Source organism: Manis javanica, chromosome X (assembly GCF_040802235.1).
Source record: "Manis javanica isolate MJ-LG chromosome X, MJ_LKY, whole genome shotgun sequence".
In the NCBI taxonomy this organism is placed as follows: domain Eukaryota; kingdom Metazoa; phylum Chordata; class Mammalia; order Pholidota; family Manidae; genus Manis; species Manis javanica.
Window position 1 is genome coordinate 122929129 of NC_133174.1, and position 23036 is coordinate 122952164.

Here is a 23036-nt window from a genome sequence, read left to right on the forward strand (position 1 = left end):
ATGGGGCACAAAATTATAAATATAAAAAATGGATGCATGAGAATAGTTTTTTCTTTATCAGGTTTAAGAAAAGACAAAGCACATTATTGTCTGAAATCAGTAGATCATATAAAATAGATTCAACTAATGAAAATTCTGGGTGAAGTTTTTTCTTAATCATGGTTACTTAGAAATCATTTTTGGTAGAGATCTTTTCAATACAAATTCGTGTGTGTGTGTGTGTGTGTGTCTTAAACAACACACAGTAAAACAAATTAAATCTTTACCTCATTACTAGAGATATTATAATGCCTTAAGGCCAGCATTCTTGGAACCTAATTCTTATTTAGGTTAATAGAAGTTGTTGGGTTTTGGCTTCAATATGAATTGACCTTGGGTTACAATGCAGGTATTTTTTTTCTTATACTTAATCCCTGGTAAATTCACATTTTACTTTTCCTCATGATTAAATGCAGATAAAATTCTTATTGACTGTGGACTTTGGGCAGTTGAGTTCCACTTAACATTTCACTGTATTTGAGAAAATATATGAACAGCCCCTGGTAACAGGAAAAAATGATCCTACAATGTAAATTCAAAATTAAATATACCTTATAATGCTAGCTAAAAATCAAGAAAATCCGCTCCTTGGCATTGCAAGTGTTGATAGGATAACAAAGAATGGAAAGACTCAAATTTCAAATCTAATGGGGAACCACAAATGAGACTTAAAACTCAAGAAAAGCACAAATTCCATGTCCCATTTCTTTACCAGGTTTTTCATGCCAATAGAAAAATCAGGATAACCATTAGGGATAAGTGAAAATGCATCAGCAAAATGTAGAATCACCAAAAAAGTCCCACTGTATTTGCCACCCAAATACACTAGTTATGCTAAAAGGAGGTAAGAAGAGCATGCTTTAAAAGCCATCTGATGCAACAGAAATGCAGTTTTCTAAAAGCAGTGGAAGCTGAAATGATAAAACAGGATTAAAAAGAAAAGCAAAGAGTAGTACAGAAAAAAGGGAACTAAAACAGATTTTTTAGTGCTGAGCACATAGGTTTTCAAAAATATATGCTAGCATAAATATCAGATTCTAAATATAGAGCCTATCAAAAAGCCTCCCTCAGGTAAATTACTTTGCGTATATATTTTGCACATAGAAAACTCTACTTAGGGCAAATTTTGTAAGCTACTATGTACTTACTGTGTTATGATAGTGGTAACTCTTAAATAAATTAGAATATTAGTAGCTCATTACACTGTGAATGATACAAAGCTGAACTTAACTTTAAAAGCTATGCTTCCAAAGAAAATGCACGTCATTTTTCCCTAAGCATACACACAAACAACATACCATTTGTATTTTTTAGGAGAAATTGTACCTGTAACACAACAGGGTAGTGTGTGCATTCACATCCACACAGCACTTGAAAATCTTCTCATGATAAGCAAAGTGTTACTGTTACTTGAAAAACCCTCCTCTAGCAAACTGAACCTCAAAAAATATTTTAAAGTGTTTGCCATCTTTATCCTTCTGTTAGTCCACATTTTTATTGCTAAGTATACACAAATATTTTGGAGCATGTGTGAAACTAATGACAGAAAATAATTTTTCCCCTGGATACAAATGCATATTCACACAAAAAGCATAATAAAAGATCACATGCAAAAAGCTCCAGTGGGGGCAGGGGGACACAAGTGCATTTTAGAGTCTTCTTCACCAGGCACCCTTATTAGTGAGAAAATAATTCTTTAGTGATAATTTCATTTACAAGCAGAACACTGAATATTACTTTTCTGTATTCCTTCCTCCCACAACAAACTCTATGAGATTGTAAAAGTGCTTTCATTGAAAATAGCTACCTTTTTATAATGCTTGTTCTGGTCCCCAAATAACTTCCTCAGTGCCATTTTTATGACAAATAACTTCGTGTTAATATTGCTGGTGCATCAGATACTACAAAAGTCCATAAGTTCTCATGAAGTTCTTATTATAATAACAACTCATTTATTGGAACACTGTCAGGCAAGGAGGGGATCAATGAAAATGAAATTTCAAAAACAGAACTCTAAAACATTAATATTTGTATCTTTTAATCAGTCTGGAGAGAAATCTTCCTGAAATGTGTTTTAAAACTTTGTTGTCCCTTACACATAGGATAATAAAAAAAAAAGTTGAGCTTTTTCTGATAATTCTAGGTCATTAGAAAGAAACAGTAGTCATGCTTTGAAGGATATGCTGGGCACTTTGTTAAATTTCTTGCTAAACCATGGGGGTGTCCATATGAGCAATGGAAAGGGTGCCCTGGTCAACTTACCACCCAGTGAGGAAGTATTCCAGTAAGTATTTCAATGGTACATGGCTATACTGATGTACACCACTGGAGTATCACACATTAACTTTGCACTAGGTGATTGCTAATAAATACCATCCATTCAGATCCCTTAATATTGTATGCACGATGTAAAGGGATGGACAAGAGGTTGGTTGGACTTAAGTTGACGAGCAAGAGGCTTTTCCAGGGAGTCAACTAGGAGAAAGCATAGTTTGGATTCCTAGGGAGAGACAGGGCCCCCCTTAAGTCTAAAACACGACTAAAAGGCATGCCAATGATTAGGAAATACAAGAGAACTGGTTACTGCTGCTTTTGTTTATTTATCTTAGTAAAAGCCCTAGAGAGTTAGTCACTGAACACATGATTTCTAGAGATAATTACAGTAGGTTAGAAAGGCTATTTGCTAGTAAATTTCTAAGTCAGACTTAACTGCTTACATATTTTATTTAAGGGAGCTTCTGATTAAAAATTGATAATAGGCATACATGTGAAAGCTTTGTTATTTAACAAGGCTGGCAAACAGAATGGCATCGATGTGGTTAAGAAGTATAAATTCAGCTCTGTTGTATCCTTTATTTCTTGTAGGTTTTAAACTACACATCAAACATTCTAAAAGCACTGATCCCTTAGCATGGGATAACATTTGCACTCTGGAGGTTTTATCAAGCTAACTGATGGGAGACAGCCATGTAACTTATTGTAAACTCCGTGGCCATGTAAAAGGAGCAGAAAGGAATTTCAGAGTGGACCTCTCATTTCCAGGTAGAGAAAACAGAGACTCTATTTGGCTTTTGGTGTCAAAAGATTCAAAGGATTGCAGACTCTGTGTAAGAAAAACCTTCCCATCAATCTCCAGTGAATTGAATGTCATGTAAAGGTGTGTATGATTCATAAAAAATGGAGTAATAAAGCATGAAATTTCAGTTGAATCAAAAATATAGTTAACAGCAAATATGCACACTGTTTACTATGTACCTGGCACTAATCTTAGCATTCTCACATACATTACTTCATTTACATTTCCTGTAAGGTTAAGTACTGTGAGTGTCCCCATTTTACAGTGAGGGAACAGAGACATGGAATGATGAAGTCACTTGTTCCAAAGTGACACAGTGGATGAGTGGAAGAACCAGGCTTAAATTCAGAAATGCTCCAAAATGCTGTCAGTCTCTAGTCTGTATTGCCTCCCGTGGGCACGAAAGTGCACAAAAACAACCTAAAATGTATAGGCTTATGACTAAGGATTTTGGCACATAATGAATCCAGGTATACTTTCTATAAAATTGTAAAGACTATTCCAAGTCCTATTAAGACATCATATGACTTCTGGAAGTGCCAAGCAATACTAACAACAGCTTTATTTAAGTGTTATTTACAAGTGAAATATGTAATTGCATTGTATTCATAGATTTGATGTCAAAATACATGGGCATCTGGTAGATTAGAAAAGTGCAGCTTAACTTCACTGTCTTGATAAAAAATGAGTGCCTTCTTATTGGATATGCTCAAACGTGGGGAACGATGTCCCAGATGGGATATGCATAACAGATGAGTGGATTAATCAGATCCAGACATGGAATTATACTCAGGGTTTCAGCATCCCCATCAAACATATCTGCCCATCTCCATCTCAAACACACCTGTCACACTACGATGGAACTCTTGCTTAGCTGTCTGCTTGACTGTGAGCTCCTCAAGGGCACAACTTATTTATCTTCAGCATCTGGCTAAATACCTCATATGCAGTAAGTTCACAAAAAATACTTGCTAAGCCAATGGAGGTAGTGAGCATCTGCTGTAGGGAGGACATTGTGCTAGCTGACAGGAAAACAAAGGTTTGGTCCACATTCAGGGAGCCATGGCAAAGTGCCCAGTGCACAGCAGGACCAACAAGGGAGGCACCCCAAAGAAGAGAGATGGTCAGTGTAAGTCTTCATGTAAGAAATCAACATTTCCCATAAAGGTTACAAAATAAGTGGGAATCCAAAGCTTCTCAGTACATTGCCTCTCTTTAAAAAGATCGACAACCCCCTCAATTTAGCTGTTACTTTACTTGTGTAACTCTTAAAATGGGAATAACATAACATTCATCATACAGAACTCAGTAAAACTTTAGTAAGAACTTTACTGACAAAAAATTCATACACCATAGCACTCACTCTTCAAAAATATACAATTCAGTGGTTTTAGTATATTCACACATATGAGCAACCATCATCACAATCAATTTTTAGAATATTTTGGTTCCCCCACACCAAACAAAATTCTTTAACCTCCGACCTCTCCTTCCTTAAGGAACCACTCATCTACATTCTGTCTTTATGGGTTTGCCTAAACTGGACACTTCACATAAATAGAATTGTACAGTATGTGGCTTTTGTGTCTAGCTTCTTTCACTAAGAATAACGTTTTCAAGGTTCATCCATGCTGCAGAATCTATTCGTACTCCATTCCTTTTTATTCCTGAAAAATATTCTATTGTATGAATATACCACATTCTGTTTATGTATTCATCAGCTAACTTACATTTGAGCTATTTCTTTTTGGTTATTATGAATAAGTCGGTACAGTTTTAAAACAACATGGTTAGGCTAAAGAGGGACACTGAGGCAATAAAGATAATTATGCTTTCTCATTCAGAAGTTACAGAAAAAAGTCTACACCCCTTACCTTAATGCTGAAACTTATTTCAATTCTTGCTCAGGGTCATATCCTCAACACCTAGAAATAAGGCTGATTCATGGGATGGACTCAAAAGATGAATGCTGAATGAATCAATGACCCCCCCAAAAAAATTGGGATGAAAAGAGTGAAAATGAAAAGTCCTGGGAGGTCAACTATCGGGAAAAACTCACCTTGGATTTAAAATGTGCTGTGATAGTTCCACGCATTCAACACAGTTTACATTAGAATCTCCTAAACCAAATATTCCTACAAAATTATCAGAACTGTGTCATTTCAACAATGTTATAGAGGATTCAAGATGGCGGCCTGAGAGGCGAGACGGAGAATTCCTCCCAAAACCACAAATAGTTTTAATGTAGTTAATTGATACAACTAACCCTAAAACAGCAACAAGAAAGAAGGCTGAACCAGACTGCACACAGACCTCACGAAACAGCGTAACTTACGAAAGCCTTAATATGGCGGCAGGACCCAAGCCCTTCACGCACCCAGCTCACTCGGGGGAAGAAGAGAAATTGAGCGGGGGTAGGGGTGGAAGCCTGGGACTGCTGAATACCCAGCCGCCCTGGAGGTCTGCTTCAGGAGAAGAGCTCTCAACATTGGGGAGCTTGGATAGGTGGAGGGCGTGAGAGACTGAGATTCTGGCCACTTGTGGAGAAGGGGGATCCATATCCGGCGCTCTGGAATGATGGGAAGCAGGTGGTCTGAGACACTTCCTGGCAAGGAGACACTTCCTAGCAACGAGGGCTGAAGGGGCGGGGTTTGCACGGAGCTTGCCGTGTGGGGGAGGGGAGAGCTGGACAAGGTTGTCTGGGTGCGCTCTGCCCAGCTGGTTGGGGGCTTTGAGAGAGCTTCAGGCTCTCCATCTCCCTGGCTGCCTCCTGAGCTCCGAGGCCCCCCTCTGTGAGACACAGCCTGCTGTGCCTTCCTCCTAGTCTTCCGGCACTGGTTTGCAAATCGGCAGTCACTGCGCAGGCGTCAAGCCCAACAGAGGGAGGCCCCACCCACAACAGCTAGAGATGCTGAGCACAGAGGTTTACGCCTGTGTGCTTGGCCCACGGGCTCTGACATTTGAGACAGGCACTGCAGATGGGAATCAGGAAACAGATCTTCCCTGCCCCCAGGCACCAGCTCTGCTCCCCTAGGACTCCCAACCTCACTCTAGGTGCTGAGCAACTCCAGAGACTGGAGCTTCTGGGCACTAGTGGGCACCACACAGAATTATAAAACGTCAAAAGAACATGGTTTAGACCAAACTCTCACAAACCCCAGAGAAAGGGCCTAATGAAACTGAGCTCACCAATCTGCCTGAAAGAGAATTCAAAATAAAAATCATAAACATGCTTATGGAGGTACAGAAAAATATTCAAGAACTCAGGAACGAATTTAAGTCAGAGATTCAATCATTAAGAAATTCCATATCTGAAATGAAACGTAAAGTGGAGGGATTTAAAAGCAGATTAGAGTAGTAGAAGAGACAGTAAATGGAATATAAATTAGAGAAGAGCAATACAAGGAGGCTGAGGCACAGAGAGAAAAACGAATCTCTAAGAATGAAAGAATATTGAGAGAACTGTGTGACCAATCCTAAAGGAACAATATTCAAATAATAGGGGCACCAGAAGAAGAAAAGAGAGAAAAAGGGAGAGAAAGTGTCTTTTAAGTAATAATTGCTGAAAACTTCCCCAATCTGGGGAAGGAGATAGTCTCTCAGGCCATGGAGGTGCACAGATCTTCCAACACAAGGGACCCAAGGAAGACAACATCAAGACATATAATTAAAATGGCAAAGATCAAGAATAAAGACAGACTTTTAAAATCAGCTAGAGAGAGAAAAAAGATCACCTACAAAGGAAAACCCATCAGGCTATCATCAGACTTCTCAACAGAAACATTACAGGCCAGAAGGGAGTAGTAGCATGATATATTTAATGCAATGAAGCAGAAGGGCCTTGAACCAAAAATACTCTACCCAGCAAGGTTATCATTTAAATTTGAAGGAGGGATTAAACAATTTTCAGATAAGCAAAAGCTGAGAGAATTTACCTCCCACAAACCACCTCTACAGTGCATTTTGGAGGGACTCTTATAGATGGAAATATTCCTAAGGCTAAATAGATGTCACCCAAGGGATAGACAAAGAGTACAGAATATAATTCATAACATTCAAAGAATGGAGAAGGAAGAAAAAGGAGGAAAAAAAAAGAACCTTTAGGTTGTATTTGTAATAGCACAGGAAGTGAGTTAAATTAGACTGTCAGATAGTAAGCAATTACCCTTGAACCTTTGGTAACCACAAATGTAAAGCCTGCAATGGCAGTAAGTACATACCTATCAATAATTACCCTAAATGTAAATGGTCTGAATGCACCAATCAAAAGATATAGAGTCACTGAATGGATAAAAAAACAAGACCCATCTATATGCTGCCTAGAAGAGACTCACTTCAAACCCAAAGACATATACAAACTGAAAATAAACGGATGGAAAAAGATATTTCATGCAACTAATAGGAAGAAAAAAGCACGAGTTGCAGTACTTGTATCAGACAAAATAGACTTCAAAACAAAGAAAGTAACAAGAGACAAAGAAGGACATTATATAATGATAAAGGCGTCAGTCAAGAAGAGGATATAACTATTATAAATATCTATGCACCCAACACAGGATCACCTACATATGTGAAACAAATACTAACAGAATTAAAGGGGAAATAGAATGCAATGCACATAGTTCCTGTGCTATTTGTTGATAGCCCCCTATTCTAAACACTTTCTTCCTCCTTTGCATCTGTGATACAGAGACTCCTCCTCTGGTGCTCTCTGCGGCCTACCTTGGCCACTTCTAAGGGTAAGAGACTGACTCCCCGGGTCTCACTGTTATTTTCCCTGCATTCTGGACAAATTTAATCCAACCATACTCTACGTTTTTCTATATGACTGTTTTAGCAACACTTTCATGCAATATCATTTCATACTCCTGGCATCTCCCTCTTCATCCACTCTTCATCCTCTGGTATTTCCTATCCTACTGCAACACCGTCCACCAGATACCTAAACCATGTTTTGTTCTCTAAAAATGAGTAAGAGGTTCATGTTGGCTTGATTATAAGGCAATAAATGTCTTCACTGATGGAAGAGGTAGGCCATGGGTCATGAAATGGCCCCCAAATGAAGAAGAGGATGCGACTAGACAAGGAAGAAATTATTGTGTTTGAGGTAGGTGGGGTAGGGTTGTATTAAAAAGAGAGCAATGAATTACAGGTGCAGTTTTTGGCCTGATATCTATTAGATGTCAAAGAGAGCACTTGCCTGGCTAGAACCACTTGTATTTCATGGCTAAAGGAAATTTTGTCGTAACAAAATGAAAGCACCTAGCAGAGCATCTGGCATACAGTAATTGTTCGATAAATGTCAGTTGACTCTAAATAAACACCTATTATAGGACGTTTTTATTGGGTGTGAAAATGGGGGTTCAAATTTTATCCCTGTATATAAACTCCTGCCTACATATATTAAGATTGATTTAAAAGTATAACACATTCCTGGAGGTGAAGGTGCCAGTAAACGCTGCCACCCATGAACTCCAAAAGCCAGTGTCCCCTTGTCTGGGCCTGCCAGCATAAGGAAGTGTCAAGGGAAATTACAGGCCTCTGACATCTCACATAGTTAAATTCTATGTATGCCACTATTCACACAAAGCAAATCAGAAAGGGGCCCTTAACGACACAAAAGCAATGATTGTTTTTATTTCTAACTTCCTATTTCCTAGGTCTGTCCCACTTTAAGAAGCTTAAAGTATGAGGTCTAGATGTGTGATCCACGGAAACCCAACTTATTTTCACTTAAAAACAAGCACACTTCTCATTTCAAGAGGGTTTCATTCTGTCTTGTGTGAACTGCTACCCAACATGAGGAATAATATGAGCCAGAGCCCCTCTCCTGGAGCTGAGAGGGGCTTTTGCTTCCTTATGTCCCACCACTGCAGGCTTCCTGAAGGTGCAGATGGCTGCAATTCTTGGGACCAAGGGGTTTTCCTCACTTAACAGAAAAATTCTGCCAAAAGCAATACCAACATTTTAATTTTCTTTTGATCAACAGGGTTCCATGAAAACGAGGAATATGGTTTAAGGGATTATCCAAGCAAAAGACTAAATTCTTAAGCAAAAGAACAATTGCTAAATTCTTAAGCAAAAGAACAAATCTACCATGTCTTTCTCCCTTTCCATTTTCCTTCTTCAATCTAGAAGACAATTGGCCCTCACTCTCTAATTGCCTTCTGAGGGAATTTCTGTTCATGATAAACTCACCCTGTCGAAGGTCTTGAGTTCTGTGTATACCCTAAAGTTTTAACTGTAATTTGGCATATGTGCTACAGAAGGGATCACAATATTTCACAAACAAACTGATGAAACCCAGAATGCTGTGTGTCAAATGAGTGATGCTTTGGGGTTTATTTGGCTTAGCGTGCCCTCTCACATAGCTTTATCTTATTCACCGTTAATTTGCCATAACAAAAAACCCAGAAGGCCAAAGTGAAAAAAATAGCTGACACTCCAAAACCAATGACTAATTTTGTTTGCCTACAACAACCAACCACATGCTTGCTGCAGCTGAAAATCCTCAACAACACAACTTAACCACCTACACCTTATTTCACCTCCTCTATGCTATTCCGTAAATGTTGTTTACAGTGAAATAGATGCTGTAAGCAAAATTATCCTCTGCTCTAAAAACATAACATATATTGCTTTCTAAACAGCTTTAATTAACAGAATGAGGAACAGTTAAAACCTGTCACTCCTACATTCTGCAAATGTATGCAGGTTCCTTCATCAACATTTGTTAGTTTTATCATCAATAATAGAGTAAGAGATACAACATTTTTTTGTGATGGTGTAACATTTTATTATGTTACTTAATTTGTCTTACACCTCATTCCATAAATTGATGGCTAATTACACAACACTTAGATGTGCCTTTTTTCTTTTCTTAAAAGTTTTAAATATGGTACAGCATATTGGAAGACATGACAGAGTTTAGTTACCAACTTGTTGGAGCTGAGATCATACTTTATTTTCAGAACAGTACCTTAGGTTGAACATTTAAATGTCTGAAGAAAAGCCTAGTTTCATTTCAAATTCTCAGAGTGGAGAAAGCAGCAGTGCTTTAAGGCTCTGAAGGTGTCCACAGGAAGAGAAACCTTTGGGAATGAGGCCAACATGTTCAGTGCTAAATGAGATTTAATGGTATTAGGAGGGAACTGGGGGGTACAAGGTGGGGACAAGAACCTTATGATCCTACTGGAGCTGCAACAGGACCCCAGGAGGCAATATTTCCCTCCCCTCTGACAATTATTTAATTCCAAGGAATGTGCTCAAATTGTCCAGATTTCTAAGGACGTTTCCAATCTCTTGATGGATTATACTGCTTATTTCATGTGAGTAAATCTTTTTTTCCTTCTACTGGGCTTAATTCTCATCAGTACCAAAAGTAATTAGAAACGCTATGTTGGCTACTGTCTTCTTTATTTGTGCCATCATTCCCATCAATAGCCTAGGTATCGTTAACAGATGCTCAGCTTATGCCTCCCATCCACAATTTAAAAATTCATTTTAATGTGTGCCTTTCTTCATTGCCGAGAAAAAGAGCCACCTTCAAGTTTTGTTCTGTTATACAGTAAATATGTACATTTTTATTTATTTAAAAATCAGTCTTCTTGCAAAAATATTCTTTTGATATGACCATTTTGATTTGTACAAATGAAAACCAGTTTTTGAACTCTTTCAACTTACATTTAACTCATCCTAAAATAGGGTGACCTTCTTTGTACATTTACATGTTTTGACAGTTCTTTTGTTGCTAGAAGCACCGCACACACTGCTCTCTCAAATTTTTAGTTGTTTTTTTTTTTTCTCCCTTAGATGTCCTTTTTTGGCCTCTGTTCCTAGCTAGCATTATTTTCAGTGTCTCATGTTCTAGTAATTCCACTTGGTAAATACATAATACATAAAGTGTATCCCCTCTGGACTTCAAAATGCCATGGACATTAAATCTTACAGCATTCCTATCGCAGTATGTCTCACTCCTCAGTTTGCCAAACAGACACATAACTGTCAAGGTACTTAAACAAGATCACTCAGTATGTCAGCACCCGAGCCCCCAGGATCCTTTGACCCCCTTTTCCCCTCAGAAGAAAACAAAAAAAACTTCTTTGACCTCGTTTGAAATAACTCCACTAAACCACTGACTTTTAAACCTTTTTGACAGCAACACAGTTAAAAAACACCAAAAATAAACCTACTACGTGATATATTCTGATATTTTCTTACTGCCTATGTTATTCAGTTTTGTTTCAAAGAAATTACTAGTCACAACCTACGACATGGATTTCATTATGTGCTATCGAGTTGTTGCTCACCTCTTGAAAAGTACAATCACGCCACTGCTACACTGGGGTAGCTAAACCTGAACTGAATCAGCTTGAAAAATATTTTTGGATATCCTATAAAGAAGGGGTTTGCTAAACACAAGAATCATGTCAAGAAGATAGAAAGGGTATTTAACCTCTTAGAACAAGATGCTTCTAAGGTTTTGGGATCATTATTTTAATGCATCTGTGTTGCTAATTATAAATCGGTGCTAATATTCAGGTCAATAGGACATCTACTTAGAAAAAACTTGTTTGTTCTTAGGGCAAAATATTTTGTAAGTCAGAATATTGTCTTTAATCTGAGCTAGCAAAGTTTTAGTGTATGTTAACATTCAAACCAATAATGTTCAAAAAATAAGATCATGTTTTAAAGTACTTTTTAGTTCGTCCAGTCACTTTTTTGTTTATAAATCTGCTCAAGGCATCATCTAAAAACAACAGCAGTAACAGGTATACAGTTCATTTGCTGAGTGTTTTAAACTTCAGAAAACTCTTTCATTTTGCGTACTGATAATGACCAGCAGTCCTCAGATTACTGAATATTTAAAAAGCATATCATGATATTCTCCAGACACAAGAATGAAACTTAGTATTTGGTTTGTTCTGCATGTAGCAGATTACTCAAACCCATGAAGAAATCCAGGTGTCTAGCCTATGACTGCCTGTATTTTAGAGGCCCAGCCCACCCTTGCCATCCCCCAATAAATTTGGGAGATATGAAAGAAATCAAAATCTCAAGGCCAAGGACCCAGCAAAGTTCTTCTGAGGTGTCAAGCAACCTGCCTTCTGGGGTGGCAGCTACTAAAGAACTAAGAACAGATGTTTATCTTTCATAAACATTTAACATTTTGGTAAATTGAGGGCTAAGAAGCAAAAGGAATGTTGGACAGGCCAGGAAGTCAGGAACTCCTGGAGGTGAACCTAATCTCCGTTTTACTGTGTTTTTGCTCTAAATCAATGCCAAACTCTTCACACCTGAGCTGCTTTATAGCGGGCAAGAATTATACTGGGGACACAACTGTTTCCTGGGAATGTCTTAGGTTAAATAGTTATATTACAAGCCCTCCAAGGTACTTCCACAAAAGTCAAAGCACTCTTGACATATATTATTTACCTTCATTACATTAAGGAATAAAAATGGAGTATCAATGTACTGCTACACTGACCTTGAAAATAGATCATTTCTTCCATTCCTAAGTTCTTGTCCACACGAGCAATGGTCAGTCAGTCATTCCACCAATTAGGAAATTCACTCAGGTGATCTTCAAGGTTTTTACGGTAGCTGCAACATGTCTGAGCTGAGCATTTGCAGGCAGCTAGTACTTAGCAAGTTTGGGCCACCATCTTTATTTGTCCCCTCTCCACTGGGTCATCACCCTAAAGGAAATGCCCTCCCCACCCAAGTCTTGGTTTGGCAGCCTCTGGGAAAGTTAGTCGGTCTCTGTCATGAACCGCAGCTCTGGTTCCCAGACCATGAGGGACCACATCCATAGCCTAGCTCAGCATGCCCTGCTTGGCTCCCTGGAAAGGCAGAATGGGGTTTTACTGTCTCCTCTCCACTCCCTGATAAAGGCACCCTGGTCCCTTCGTGGCATTTAATGAATCGTTCTCCCTCCCTGGATTTGGACCCTTGGCGTTTTCCAAGCCGTCATTAACCGGCAGGAAATGCCCTCCTCAGCAATCACAATTGTGTAAATAGAGCTATAAACTTTCGAAGGCCCGTGCAATCCCAGATCCTAAAGCTGAACGTGTGTGGGGGGGGGATCTTGATTGTAAAAGCATTGCCTTCCAAATTAAACTCAAACCACATGATACAGTCCATAAAATATACAAAACATGCAGTCCAGTGACAGATTTATGGTGGCCTTACAGAATAAAGCAAAAAAAAAAAATCTCCATATAGAAAACACTGCTACTCTTGACCCAAAGAGCCCCAAAACAGGAAGTTAAAAGCAAGGCAGCCAGCTGTGACCTCACTAAGTTATGCAGGAGACCAGTGCAACCAGCATTTCCTGTCATTGCTTGTCACTATTTCTGAGTGCCTCTGTCGGAACTGTTTTCTTAGATGACTAAAAGTGTTCTGGAACTTTCTTTGGGGATAGATGGCAGGCCACAGGGAGGGCTATTACAAGATCTAGGCTGGGAAGTGAAAAATGTAACTTTTACCAAAAAAACTCTATTTAGCATAAGTCACACAGTCACTTGAATGTATACATTTTGATGAATACAGAAATCATAGATCACATTAGTAAAAGTGTTTAGAATCAGACACTAGATAGCCTAGCTGTTTCCTGTTCATTTAGGCCTAGTTTTCAAAACTACAATTTCCATGCACTTGATAAGGGATAGAACTGCAGACTACAATATTCTGGCAAAGAGGAACTTGCTTTTTAGAGTAGCTTTCTCTCTTTCTCTCTGGCTCTTTCTCCCTCTCACCATCCCACAATACACTTGTGCAACTTCAAAGTATGTGCATGTATAAGAGGTCTCTAAGGGAAGCACATTTTAGGGCCTTTTATTATTATTATCACCACACTCTTCACAACACGTGGAAGTATTTGACTCTTTCCAGCTCTGTGAAATTCCAAGCCCTGTGCCACATTTTCCCAGCCTGTCACCTGCTCTCTACCACAAAAAGAAACTCTGGAGGAGGAGCTTTAGTCAGAAAGAAAAAGGATTTTGCCCTCTATTATTGCTACATTGGAGCTCTCATTATGTCTAGATGAGCCCCCCAGCAAAACCAGGTTTATGTCTCTGAGAAAGAGGATTAAGAAATAAATGGTAGCAGGACAGACAGCTAATTGGCCAGTCAAAAGTTGTGCCAAAATTCAAGGTCTTTCTCAAAAAAGGTCCCCCCTTGGGGAGTCTGTCAATCTGAATCCCGCCTAGCCCTGGCTTTAGAGAGCCAGCTGAGCGCTGGTTGATACCGTCTTGCTTCTGTGCTGCCGCTGAGGCCTCTGGGGTGGGCATTCAGACAACAGACCAGATTCCGCCGCAGCACCCTTGTGCCCCCCTCCAGGTTTTCTGTTTTGAAGCCCTTAGACATAAAATGTGACCCTATAATGTGTCCTATTTTTCACTTCATACTTCTGGGTGAGTTAATAAGCTCTTTCTTCATGCTATCCAATTACTTAGAAAAAATGCTGACATAAACGACCTAGGAGTTTAAATTTTTCTCAAAGTCACCTCTGAAAAGAATACACTGCCCCTCTTTGGGATCTTCATTGATCACAGACAACAGGAGTTCTGAGAAACTTCAATGTGCCCTTTAACAAGATAGCACCCACAACGGGACCATTTATTGAACACGTACTTTTGAAAGGACAAATACCAAACCCCACTTGGGTCCTGAGGCGAAATGTGATCTCCCCTGTGGTGTGCATGGGTCTTGCTGAATGTGTCTCTATTGTATTTTAAGTAGAACTCAGAAAAACCACTATTTAGGACATGAATGCAATAATAATAATAAAGCAGCCACCTTAATACTATGTGACAGTCTCATTTTCTCAATATCTAAAGGAAAAGCCTGAGGAATTGAGCCATGGGATATATGCCCCAGCTAATATTTTACATGGTGCTTTTGTTTTGCTTTTTTTCCCGCATGAAGGTTGAAGACAGCAAAAGGAAAAGTGAAATGAAGCTCTCTGGTTCTTTCACTTGCTCGTTTTGCTAAGAGGCCATCTCCCCAGAAAACAGCCGCTGTCTGACTTCATACTGCTGCATAAGGGGAGACTGCAGAAGAGATGACTGTGGTGGAGGATCTGAAATGGCAGCTCTTGTCTCTTCCAACATGAGGAGTTTGCTTTCTAGATACAGTAAAAAGAGGCGCTATTCATACCTGTATCTTGGTAAATAAAAACCTATGCAAATTCAACCTCTAAATGGGCAATCAGTGTTTGACTGAAAATGAGACAGCTCTCAGTGTCCTTTTGGTTTTTAGCTGTGACTTCATCACTTTCTAAACTATACATGACACCAGGCATCTGAGTCACAGTATTTCTTATTTTCTTTCTCTCTCCACTGCAACAGTTTAAAGAACTGTTTTTACGTACCTTCTTGTTGAAGACTGACTTCCCTGGGATGCAGCGGACATATATCAAATGCAACTGCAGGTGACCGAAAAATAGCAGCTGGCTTTCAGGCCACTCCTTGAGGTCTCAGCCCAAAGGTTGCCATTGCTTGCTTTTCCCTGAACTTATCAGCGTTGCTACTGTAGCTGCCACAGGACATACAACCTAGTGTTCAGTCTGTTGCTGATGATGTTCTGTGTCAATAAAAATAGAGATGAATGCTACCTGAAATCATAGCAAGGATGTTCATAAAATACAACAAGTTAGATGCCTGATCTGTACTTCCTTTTATTTCTACTGAGAGCCTACTATGGGCTAGACACTGAGGATACATGGTAAGGAGGCCCAGTAACCTGCTAATGAGTTACTCACACACTCAGGGAAACCTGAATAAGCCTGAAGAAATATTTCACAAATTACCACACACACCAATTGTAGGCAATGCCAAGAAGTTCAGGATTCAGAGAATCTGATGGGGACTATTTTAAGCCAGTTTGAGTGATCCAAAATGGAAAACAAGATTCAACAAACTGTAGGTTTCTAGGATGATCCCCAGTCTTTAAGAGATCAAATAGCCCGCTGGAAGTCTATAGTGCCAACCCCTGCACTTCTGTCCACACTGCCTTTCTCAGCTGGAGGCCCTTTCCTTTCTGGACCCTTCGAGTTCACCCACTGTGCAGGCATAAAACAAACTCCTGCCTAAAACTGAAACAAATCGCTCCTTCAACTCATCAGCCAACTTAATGCTGATGGAAGTAGGGCTTGAGAGTGGACATAGCCTTTTAATGAACATACCTAATTGATTCCTAAATCTCTAATCAGGCTCCTTTTCCCCCCTTAGCACTTTGTTCTTATGGCTTTTATAAAGTTCTGGGATTACTATGCTTGAGTTTCTTGAAAAGCATCTTATATACGTAGAGGAAGAATATATATATGCAGGTGTCACATATGGATATGTGTGAATATACACACCATACATCTGTACATGTGTATATTACATACATACATACTACACACACACACTCATTTAAATCAAGCTTCCTTTCATAAGAAGAAAACAAATCCTCCCATTTGCAACAACATGGATGGGCCTAGAGGGTATTATGCTCAGTGAAATAAGCCAGACAGAGAAATACAAATACCAAATGATTTGACTCATTTGTGGAGTATAAAAACAATGCAAAACAGAATGAACAAAACAGCAGTATACTCACAGACACTGAGAAGAGACTAGTGGTTACCCAAGGGGAGAAAACCATAAAACTCTTAGAAGACAACATAGGCAAAAATCTCCTGAACATAAACATGAGCAACTTTTTTCTGAATGCATCTCCTCAGGCAAGGGAAACACAAATAAAAATGAACACATGGTACTACATCAAACTAAAAAGCTTCTGTACAGCAAAGGACACCATCAACAGAACAAAAAGGCATCCTACAGTATGGGAGAATATATTTGTAAACGACATTATCTGACAAGGAGTTAACATCCAAAATATATAAAGAACTCACATGCCACAACACCCAAAAAGCAAATAACCCGATTAAAAAATGGGCAGAGGATATGAACAGACAATTCTCCAAAGAAATTCAGATGGCCAACAGGCACATGAAAAGATGCTCCAAATCGCTAATTATCAGGGAAATGCAAATAAAAACCACAATGAGATATCACCTCACACCAGTTAGGATGGCCAGTATCGAAAAGACTTAGAACAGCAAATGCTGCAAGGATGCGGAGAAAGGGGACCCCTCCTACACTGCTGGTGGGAATGTAAACTAGTTCAACTATTATGGAAAGTAATATGGAGGTTCCTCAGAAAACTAAAAATAGAAATACCATTTGACCCGGAAATTCCACTCCTAGGAATTTACCCAAAGAATACAACTTCTCAGATTCAAAAAGACATATGCACCCCTATGTTTATTGCAGCACTATTTACAATAGCCAAAGTAGGGAAGCAACCTAAGTGTCCATAAGTAGATGAATGAATAAAGAAGATGTGGTACATACACACTATGGAATACTATTCAGCCATAAGAAAGAAACAAATTCTACCATTTGCAATATGGATGGAACTGGAGGATATTATGCTCAGTGAAATAAGCCAGGCAGAGAAAGACAAGTACCAAATGATTTCCCTCATTTGTGGAGTATAACAATGAAGTAAAACTGAAGGAACAAAACAGCAGGAGACTCAAAGACTCCAAGAACTGACTAGCGGTTGCCAATGGGGAGGGGTGGAGGAGAGTGGGTAGGGAGGGAGGGAGAATGGGATTGAGGGGTATTATGATTGGCACACATGGTATGGGGGGGATCATGGGGAAGACAGTGTAGCACAGAGAAGGCAAATAGTGACTCTGTGGCATCTTACCACACTGATGGACAGTGACTGCAATGGGGTTTGGAGGGGTAATCAATAACATGGGTGAATGCAGTAACCACATTGTTTTTTCATGTGAAACCTTCATAAGAGTGTATATCAATAATACCTTAATAAAAAATATATATATAATAAAATATATATACATATATAAAATTGAAATTAAAATTAAAATAAAATAAAAACACTGTCACTCAATTTACTATGAAGTAGAACTAAATGATGGATTTATAGTGTGTTGTTAGTAAAGTGATACGGAAAACCCTTTCTGATCCCTTTTAGGTCACAGGATGTCATTAACACCTGATAATGTAATTGATACCTTATTTATCCTAATTCTCAAAGTTGCCTTTCCAACATTATCATTTGCCTGTCTTGAGACCGTATATAGCCATTCAGGAAGAGTAGGATGCCACAGAGCCGTCTGGTTTCCTTAAGATCTAAACGCCCACATTAATATGGATGTAAGTGCTTTTCTCTTTGGTCATATAACTTGTGTGTGTTTGTTGTTTGGTTGGTTAGCAATTAAAATTATACTACTTGCTCCCACAGTTTATTGTCTTAAGAGAAAAAATGCCCACCTCATTTTATCTGAGGCACAGTTTCTTTCTAGTTTTGAAGTGAGAGCACCAAGGGAGAGGCAGAAAAATTCCACAAGGAAACAAAACTTCTGACGTCTGTTTTCTGGACATCCCATTCATTTATAACATTTATAAAATTACATATAACATTTATAATATAAATAATTTAGACCATTTATAAGAGTGAATGGACAATGTGTGTTCAGTCTACTGGACATTGCTCAATAGCATGGGTGAGCCTTGATGAAGTACAGGGGGGGGTAGCCTGCATGCTCTTTCAGATACTTGACTGTTTTCCCATGGCAGTCACCATTACCTATCTTTAATTACAGAATCAAATTACTTGTCAAATATGTACTGTAACTTATTTTTGCCTGCTGGGCCCCAATCCCTGTTTGTAATCCTATGAGAAAACATTTATTTCAAAACAGAAATATTCTGCCACCTTCCTGAATTTATTGTGCCATAAGCAGGATAAGTGTAACATTTTAGGAATGAAAATCTTCATCTCTTTAGGGCTTCTCATTGCCTTCCTTCCTTCCTTCCCCTCCCCTTCACTTCTAAAGACAGCTGGGTGGAGAACAAAACTGTACTTCAAACTGTATTGCCAACAACTGCACAGCAGCCAAGAGACTGTCACTGAGCACGTGCAGTACTCTAAGGCCTCAAAAGACAAAACCTTTTATTCCCCAAGTTGCTGTGATGACTTTATCATATTGTAGAGCTGGGCAGATTAACACACCTACTGGTCAAAAGAATGAATTACACGACTGTCTAGAAGTACAGTGAGAAGCAAGAGAACCCATGTGAGGCAAACAGAATGCAGGCAATTAGGGGAATGTATATCCTAATCTACATTAAAGTTTTGGTTCTTGCAAGTACACAAAAATGTTTTCTCTCTCTGTGCACACAACCTGCTCCTCTTCTGTGAATTTACAAGCTATTCATTGTTCTTTGTAACACATTTCTTAAACACGTATTTTGCGCAAAGCATCACTTAGGTAAAGAGTGGGTGCCAGGGAATACCAAAGATACTTTGGATATCAGCTCATATCATAGGTTTTTATCCCCCTTGAAAAGCAGCTGCCTACAGTGGACAGTTGAGGAAGAAAAGGTACTTTATGATAGTCCTGGGAATCATTATGAGTGCTTAAAGCAGCCAAGGAATCAGTGAAATGAAGTAGCTCTTTGAAGTAGAGCAAAACATGCAGTCACCACTTCGAGCCCGGCACTATATCAATTCTCTCTCTAAGTATTTTTTTTCCTGACAAACTCCTTCATTTATGTTTTCATACAAGGGTTCCAATTGTATCACTCTATGAAGCCACAGAGCGTTAACCAGCAAAATTTCTTCTTAAAGTCTCTGGCATTAGCTTGTCTACTCTGCCTGCCTTCCCTCGCCACCCCCCTCTGAACTGGGGTCTAAGCATGTGAGAAGTTGCTTTTGGTCACTACCACCCCTGCAAAAATGCAAGTATCTATTGCTTTCCCTGGAAGTCTTCCATAGGTGTGAAGCAATGAACTGACTCACATGGTTCTCTCAACAAAAGTCTGAAAAACAAACATGAAATTTATTATAGAGTAAATTTTATTGTAAACAGTTCAGTTCTTTCTAGGCATACTCATTACCTGGGCAGGAAAACTGCACCTTGCTTTAATAGGTGCAAAACTATCTCTTTTCTCCCCTTCCCAGAAGCTTGCTAAATTTAATAGTAGGAGAGTCTGCCAGCCAAGTAGCTTCTGTTGCCTGGGGAGAAGTGAAAAGTGTACAGAGTGAGAATACCATCAGCTGGGATGTGGGCAAAAGCCCTTTTGGGCTATGTTTAGGGAAGTGCAAATAAATATGAAGGCATCCCCCAAAAGTATTGCATATTGGAAAAAATTTTAAAAACAACTTTAAAAAGTATTTAAACATTTGCATTGGCAAAAGAGAAAATATGAATAGAATCAGAAAAACCTGTGGTCTTTGGCAAGTCTCATGGTCAATACGCCTTTTATCAGAGGAAAAAAGAAAACTCCAATGAATCGTATTAAGCCTTGATGTCTAGTCATTTGTACAGATATTTCAAGAATCCCCTTTCCAACCATTATATCAGTCATCACCCAGTCTTACTGATTAAACCAGGTAGTTAACAAGGTTAAAAATTAGCAATCATTTCAAAATTAAATCTTGCAAGTTTTTTTTAAATTTATGCTTTCCCCTGAAGTCAATACATGTGTAGAGATAGGCTGTGCAGGATCCGTGCCCAATGTGTAAAACACTAGCAATTGAGGAATATCTAGGATAAAAGAACTCTTTTAAAACACTACCCAAATTACAGCAACACAATAAATTCACCCTCGCTGTTGTTATCTATATGTACACACCAATGAATAGGCAGTAGTCAGAAAAACACACAGTAGGTCTACTGCAGTAATGATAAAATTACACAAATGAATTACCTGAATGTAAACTTTCGTTACTCGTCTTGTTTTAATTTTGTTCTCTTACCATAAAAGCTTATTGTGTGAATCCTAAAAACTATAAGGTACCTTTTTAATAGCCTTTAAAAATCTACCCTCATGCCCTTCAGATGCTGTTAGTAAAAAAGAGCTGCCAAATGTGTTGATCCAGAGCGGGAAAAGACAGGGCTCTGCAAGGAAGCTGTGGCACTGCTCACAATATCGCATGAACACGGGGCAATTAGTTGTTAAAATCATTTGCTGATGATATGTCATGCAAGAAGTACCCTTAAATTACAAATTATTTGTCTATGTCTATACACACACACACACACACACACACACACACACAAAGAAGAAGAAAAAGTCTAAAAAAAAGACGATCAAAGCGCTAAAATTCAAACAAAGTTGTGGGATTACTCTTCCTTCCACGTGCCATGTTGAAAAATAAAGTTTAAAAGGCATGTTATTTGGTCGGCGTCCTAGGAAAGGAGCCACTCTCACAAACCCCAAGTCCTCCCCAGCCTTACCTTACGCTGCTAGCACGAACCCAGAGGCTAAGGAGCCCTGCTCTCAGGGGCAGCGGCGGGGACAGCGGCGGCGACGGCGGCACATGCCGTCTGGTAGCAGCAGAAGCAAAAGCAGCGCTGCGCGAGGTGGCCCGGGGTCGGATGAGCCTTTAACAGGGGTGTATATTGAATGCCGCCATTTTAAAGCGAGGCTCCCGAAATCATTAGATATAAGCAAATTAGAGCCCGCCCCACCTACAGAACTTCAAGGCTGGGCCGTGCCACTCGGCTCCAAGTCGGCCGCGGTACGGTGGAAAATGTCAAGCCGGCAGACAGGCACCCGGGGCCTCCCGGACGGAGGCAGCAGTCGCGGCGCGCCGCTCTCCCCACGCCCCCGGGCTCTGGCAAGCCTCCGTTCAGGCCCCGAGTGAAGAGTGTGCTCTTTTCTCCACAACACAGGGGCGGTTTCCCGGGGCAGGCCGCCGGGCTGGGGGGCGCCGGGGGCCCCGGGCGGGCCCTCCCCACTTCTCCGGGGCGCTTGGTTCCGTCCGCTCGGAGCGCACCTCGGGCTCACGGCTCGCTCGCGGCCCGCGGCTGGCGGGCGCCGGGCTCCCGCCCAGGCGAGTGGCTGCCATGGCAACCGCGGCCCAAACCCCGCCCGGCTGCCTCCGGAGGAGCGCCCGTCCGCCGCCCCACTTACCTTAGTCGAGCTCGCCGACCCCAGGCAACGGGTCCCGCGCCGCGCTCGCCTTTCCGTGTCCCCTGGCCGGCTTGCGGGGCGCGCCGAGGGGCTTCGGACGCCAACACGAGAACTCGCGCGAAACTCCGCCGGGCCGCGCGGACAGCAGAAGCGCGGGGATCGGAAGCGACGCGGGGTCACCCTCGGCCTCCCGGCCCCGCCCCGCCCGGCCAGTTAGCGCGGCGCGCCCCGCACCACGTCGTCGCCGCCACCTCACCTGGCTCGGCGTGCGCCGCTCCCGGCTCCCGCTCGCCGTTGGCCGCTTGGGCGGGAACCCGGCCGCGTGCCGCTCCTGCTCCCGCGCCCACCCTGCGACTCTCTGTCCTCTGCCTCCTTCTCGCTGCTCCCAAAGAGCGCCAAAAAAGTCGTACTCCTGCTCACGCTTAGCGTGCGGGAACTTTCTTCCCGCAGGGCGCCGCTTCGTCGCTAAATAAATGCTTTGTGCGCTTCGTTCCTTCGTGCACGGCTCTCAGAGACCGCAGCGCGGGCTTTATTCTCAGGGGGTGTGGCGCCTTGCCCCCAAAGCCGGCGGTCCAGCCCCCGCTGCAAATGCTCTTTGTCATTTCATTATTATGGGAAGAGGGAACAAATCATAACGCTCAGGTTTTACAAAAGCGAAAACAAACAGAGCTTGCACGCTCGGCAGGCGAGGGAGAGGGAGGCAAGAAAGTTTCCAGAGCTCTGGGAACTGAAATGCCAATGAGAAATGCAGTGTGGTTCAGAGCTGTACATTGATAGTAACTAAACACACGAGTAAGGTGAAACTGATCATTTCAAAAATAACCTCAGTCAATAAATATATGGGCTTCCCTGAAGAAAAGACAAATGCTCACCAGCTGCCTTCCTCGGTCCTCTCCCTTCTATAAATGCCCCCA

The 23036-nt window shown here is 40.7% G+C and overlaps 1 protein-coding gene across 11 annotated transcripts in view; it reads right to left on the reverse strand.

Annotated features, from left to right (window-relative positions):
- MBNL3 (muscleblind like splicing regulator 3) overlaps positions 1-22603 on the reverse strand; it is a 122028-nt gene extending 99425 nt beyond the window's left edge. For 3 of the 11 annotated variants that reach the window (XR_005060983.2, XM_037016956.2, XM_037016955.2), the window contains exon 1: positions 21444-22023. The gene's annotated coding sequence lies outside the window, so the exon portion shown is untranslated. Of the gene's footprint in view, positions 1-21443; positions 22027-22122; positions 22327-22378 lie in introns of those variants that run through there. The other 8 variants (XM_037016950.2, XM_037016949.2, XM_017657704.3 and 5 more) reach the window with 5 other exon arrangements.
- Positions 22604-23036: the final 433 nt, after the last annotated feature.